Genomic DNA, 5,924 nt, shown 5'->3' on the forward strand with positions numbered 1-5,924 from the left:
CGAACCCGCGACCCTCAGATTGCGAATCGAGCGCCCTAACCTCCTGGCCATGCCGGGCCAATAGTTTTGGTATTAAGCAAAAAGCCTCATCATCAGCGGCATGCAAAGTGTGCAGTTGAATTAAATGTTATTAGCTACGTAATTTTCTAATTCTAAACCTCACTGTGTATACGTCGCACCATTTACAAGTCAACATTACATAAACAAGAGGGAATCCTCAACAGCCACGGCACTTGGAATTATTTTAGGCAGGATTAGAGTAAATTCATTTATGAGGCCTTGTGCGTGGTCAAATATATCAAACGAAAGGATTTGTACCTCGTGAGTCCAAACTGTAAGTATATCTCAAATCGGTCAAGAGATGACGGAGCTATGAGCTAAAAGTTTGTACATAAAAAAAAACAACTCAGAACCGTTCTTTGAGCCGCTATGCAGCGGCTGAAAACAAACTCGAGTTACCAGTAGACTTATATGAAACATTTCACGTATATTCCATTAACTTTTTCATGGCAGTTCTTTCTTACTAAGAAAGATACTATAAAATATAAGAGTAAAAGAAGAAATATTTTGGCTTTTTTATCTTATTTTATTTTCCAACAACTTTTTAGCAATAATGGAACACACAGCAATACATGTACATGTTTCATTCATTTATTCAAGTATTCTAACTGATCTTAAAATTGGATGCGAGTGTTCAAAAGCATTCAAATATCAACTTTGCTACTATAACGTGTTCCGCCTACATTTCAGTCTCCGAAAATCCACCAAAGTCAGATTTTTCGGAATCTGAATGAAACATCTCTAGCAGTTCATTCGACAGAAGTTCGACGTCATCTTCTTCATCTGAGTCCTCGCCATAGGAGACTTCAGTGACAGGGAAAAGGGTTTTCCTTACGCTGATTATGATTGTGTCTTTGGAAACTTTCCCACACACCTTCAAATCCCACGATCAAACTCCAGCAAAAGTTTCCCTCCTCATTTTACCCGACGCCGCGATCGTGTGGGTTCCGTCCTGCATACACTGCTTCCATTCGTGACGCAAGTGAAGTTTGGAGACATGGGTGACTCCCACATCAAGTGGTTGCAGTTTGAAAGTTCATGTATAAGCCACACCCATGCATATTTTGCAGACACAGTTCGTGTACTTATATTTAAGTTTAAAGTCAGTTTTACTCAGTTACATTTTAATTCTTTTATAAAAACTAGCCGACTCCGCTTATTTAAATTCAGATCTTTTTCAGTTCCACGGACATACATTTATCAATCATACGTGGAACAATAAATAAAATTGTTTTATTTATACAACTGTGTGACCTCCAAGAACTTCCTACAGATTTCCATTTAGTCATCGAATCAACAACGAACGATTATATATATATATGTTTTTCAAGATATCACACCTGCAGCCATATTTTCTCTAAGTAGCTATAGACCAGATCAGTTTCTCACTGTTAGTACTTTCATTATACCGAAGTAAGTAAACTATATTTTTGGAGTAGTTGAAGTTGAATAATCGTCCACGAGGGTTGGTAATTCTACATTACCTCGTTCTTAAAAAATGAATATGTTCTTTAATTAGTATTTAGAGTTCACAAAGACTGAATAAATTATTTTCGCAAAAAGAAACAAACAAAAACAGAGAGTTTATGATATTTTTACGAAATATCATAAACAAACTGAGTGGACCTAATATAGGGTATCAGATCCCTCTATAGCTCATAACAAGATAAAGTAGTACAGTATTAACTCTAGTTTATACAAATTAATACTTTCTAGTGGTAAACCTTTGTGACCCGGCCTTGATGCTCGTCAGTGTCGAAAAAGTGATGTTTTCCTCATTTATCTTTGACACCACCGTCACCATTACAAATACTACCAATGTTGTCACTACAGTGGAAATATATTACCAGTCTCCTTTAGTATCTCGTCTGTTACACTTTCCACAAATTATTGGTAGCTCTTTAACTCCGATGTTCTTTAGTCTATCATCGTTCATTTCGAAAGCTCTTGCAATCTCTGTTACAATTAATCAACTCAGAAATGAATGTATAGATAAGGTAAATTTCTTGGCGTCATTGTAAATGTGTATTATGAGCTACACGACCCTGTTGGCTAGTTCCTCATTTGCATTCAACATTATTCTCCCCAATTGGCTACCTTCAGGGCTTCTTTCTGGTAAGAACTTTTTACGTGAGCACTCAAATGTGTCCTCACAAACATTTGTACCAGTCTCTTGAGTAACTGCTGGAAGCTTTGAATTTCTAGTAAACAGTTTGCCTGTTTCAGGAAGTTTTGAGCAAGGTGCATATTGGAGGAAGTCACGACCTTCTTTATGAATATGGAACATGGAGTTGTCCTTTAAGGATTTCTTCTCTGATGACACGGCAAAGTTAGAAGTTACATCTCGAGGACAAGCAGAAGCAGATTAGTCACTGCTGTCTGGTAGAGGCTTTGTTGACTCGAGATTTGTGGCACCATCTGTAGTAATACTTGATGTAATTAAGACTACAATATTTTGAAGGGTCATGTTGCATGAAGCGATGAAAAGCTAGGTATGAAGAATGTCTGTCCTTTTTTTATGTTAGTGTATTTAAAATAATCAAAAGATTTATCTCATTTGTTTGAGCATGTCACATCATTCACATACCTGCACTATATTTCTTGTTTTTCACGTTTATTCATTATTTGTTATTATAAAAGTTACTAAAATGTAAAAATTAGAACTTAATGGATTAGATTAGGCAAAGTGATGAAAAATAATAACAACAGTAATAATTTTTCGCGAGCAGCTCGTGTGTTAAGTAATTCGATGCGGTAACGTTAGCTACATGTTTGCCCAATGATTTACAATTTATGTGGCGGTATTATTAGTTAGACACGGTTCAAAGGGCAATAAAACCATAAACTTAAGTATAAACAGATGTATACTGTTACGTGTTTATAGTATGGAAACGCTGATGGTTACGACCTCGGTCACACCGACTGAGACAGTAGCGAGAGCGTTCATTTGCTCCATCCATGTACTACTTTGTCTGGTTCCTGCTTCCCTTTACAGCATGTTTTAAGAAGAAAAAAATCATAGTTTCTCTCCCCAGTCCCTTGCCGCCGTAAATATTTATTACATCTTCTAATAAACCTTTCCTTTCTGAGAAGCTCACAGTCTATTAAAAGGTAGTGGGTAATAAACCTTTCCCTTCTGAGAAGCTCACAGTTTATTAAAATGTAGTGGGTAATAAACCTTTCTCTTTTACAGTCTACTAAAAAGTAGTGGGTTGGTTTCAGGCCTTCCTGAAAAGAAGTAGAATGGCATCCCCCCCCCCCAACACATCAACCACTGCCTGTTCATTTATTTGGACTTAGTAGTACCTAAAGGTTTGTACTGTCAAAAAGTATATCAGAGGCATCTTGGCAAGAAAAAATTGTATTCGCGGGAAAAACTGAAATTTTTATTGAGAAATGACTGCACATATATGAATTATATTAATATACGTATAGTACATATGAAGAACTGATGAAATTTGTAAGTTCACTTACTTTACAAATTATTGCTCGAAATATACTTGAAATATGAAACACCCGATTACAAAAAATAAACAACATTTGATGAAGTTAAACAAAATGTCATTAAGTTTGCTTTTGTATTTGCATTATGTTAGACTAAAACTATAGGACAGTTTAAATGAGAAATAGTTACTACTGGACACAAATGCTGTCGGATTCGTCCCATTCTACTCTGTCTGTATATTGTAAATGATTTCGATTTACAAATGCATCGCAAGTTGAGCGGAAAGTTTGTACACAAATAATATTTTATAGCAACCTGTTGTGACTACTAGTCATACAACACAGGATAACATTCAATACACTTATTTCATTTTTCCTTATTCACAATGTAATTTATTCTGTATGAATATATAAGAACAGATACTTCACCTATTTCTTTTTTCAGGAACATACCACCTTAAGATTTGTTTTATAAATTCTAAGATTTTTCTTTTGTGTGTGTGTGTTCAATTCAGAAGTGTTTTATGTTGAGAAGCAATGATAAAAGAAAATATTCAATGAATTCCTAAAGCCTTTATTTGAAAAGCCTTGAATAAATATTTTCTAAAAGTAATCGTTTATTCTTTGTTATAAGTTATATTGAAAGTAAACATAAAAAAGATTAGGATTTTGCAAATGTGACAAAAACCACGTTACACGTTATATTTAATTAAGACAAGCAATATGTGGGTAATCTTGATTTGTCTAGCTAATAGGTTCCTTGACTAATTGGTGAAGAAAGCCATCCTGAACAGTTTCCAAAAACCTTTCTTCCTCATGGTTTGACTCTATATGCCTGAAATTAATATCACCTATAATTATGATTTCATTAGCAGATGAAGTCTTTAATCTCACTATAAAGTTTCTTACTAATTTCATCAGTATCGTCTGGTGGTCTCTAACAGATTCCCACTAAAAGCCTTTTCCCTTTATATCCACTAACAGAAACCATAATGTATTCAATTTCCTTGCTATTATCTTTGATATCCTCAACTTCAACAGGATGTAACTAAAATTTAAATATAAAGCCACTCCTTCCCCCTCTTTAATACTTTTTCATAATTAAATAGCCTGAAACCCTGTATTTCAAAGAAATTTCTGTCATCAAATTCATCTACATTTAACCATGTTTCAGTTATTCCAATTATATCAAAATCCGCCATTCTTACCAGTGCTCTGAAGTCATCTGTTTTATTTCTTATACTTCTAGCATTACAATAGTAACAATTAAGCCTATCCTTATAACTAATTCTATACTAATTTCATATGCTAAACTTTTCTTTGTCTCTCATCCCTTTTGGATTCAATTCTTCCTAGCCCTAGTTTAAAACTTCTCTTACAGCTGAGTTAATAGCCTTAGCAAACAAGCCAACCCCTACCCTATTTAATGCAAACCATCCATTCCAAAAAGTTCACTTCTTCCACTGAAATGATCCCACAAATCCAACCAGCCAATCTGCCCATCCTTACTTACTAACCAAAGTCTAGCATTTAGCCCCATTGGCCTACTTATAACTCAACCCCACAGTTAATTCTGGCAGTATCCCTGACAAAATTAAGTTATGGCCTTTTTCTTTAAATGCCTTTATCAACCCCTTGTACTTATTAATTAGCCACTCTGACCTACCTTTCCCTACATCATTAACCCCTATACACACCACAAAAACTGCATATCTGCTAGCCCCCTATATTATATCTCCTGCTCTGTCAACACTATATTCTCCACCTGTGCCCCTGGGTAGCATATTCTGATTCTTTTCTCCATATTTAACCCACAGACTATTCTATCTACATGCCTTGTAAAGGAATCACCTATAACTATAACGTCCTTATCAACCACATCCTTTTGTTTTCCTTTCCTCCAGTAGTTCCTCGTCTGCATAAACTAAGGGCTGAAATTTGTTGCTCAACAGAATAGGCTCATTATAACAAAATTCACTACTCTTTACTCTACTAATACTCTTTATAACTTCCTGAAAGTCATTTTATCTGATGTATCCCTTGCATGTAAAACCTTAAGCTCCTCCCGAAATCTTGCAGACATTTTCTGCAGTCTACACTTCTCTTTATCTGTTACCTCTACTTTAATTATGATTGCCTCCAACTTACAAACTCTACATAAAAATTGAACATCTTCATTTGGTGTATCTGGATTTTCAGAAATATTTTGATAAGGTGCCACATAAAGGGCTTGTAAAAAATTATCTCTGTAGATGTGGGGGAAAAGTTAGCAAATTGGAAAGAAGAGTGGCTGGATGGAAGAAAGCAGAGGGTTGTTACAAATGGAGTTCAGTCAAGTTGGATTAATGTCACAAGTGGGGTACCCCAGAGCTCAGTCTTAGGACCTTTGGTCTTTTTGATTTATATCAATGACATAGATG

This window comes from Limulus polyphemus, unplaced genomic scaffold, assembly GCF_000517525.1.
Source record: "Limulus polyphemus unplaced genomic scaffold, Limulus_polyphemus-2.1.2 Scaffold1128, whole genome shotgun sequence".
Classification (NCBI taxonomy): Eukaryota; Metazoa; Arthropoda; class Merostomata; order Xiphosura; family Limulidae; genus Limulus; species Limulus polyphemus.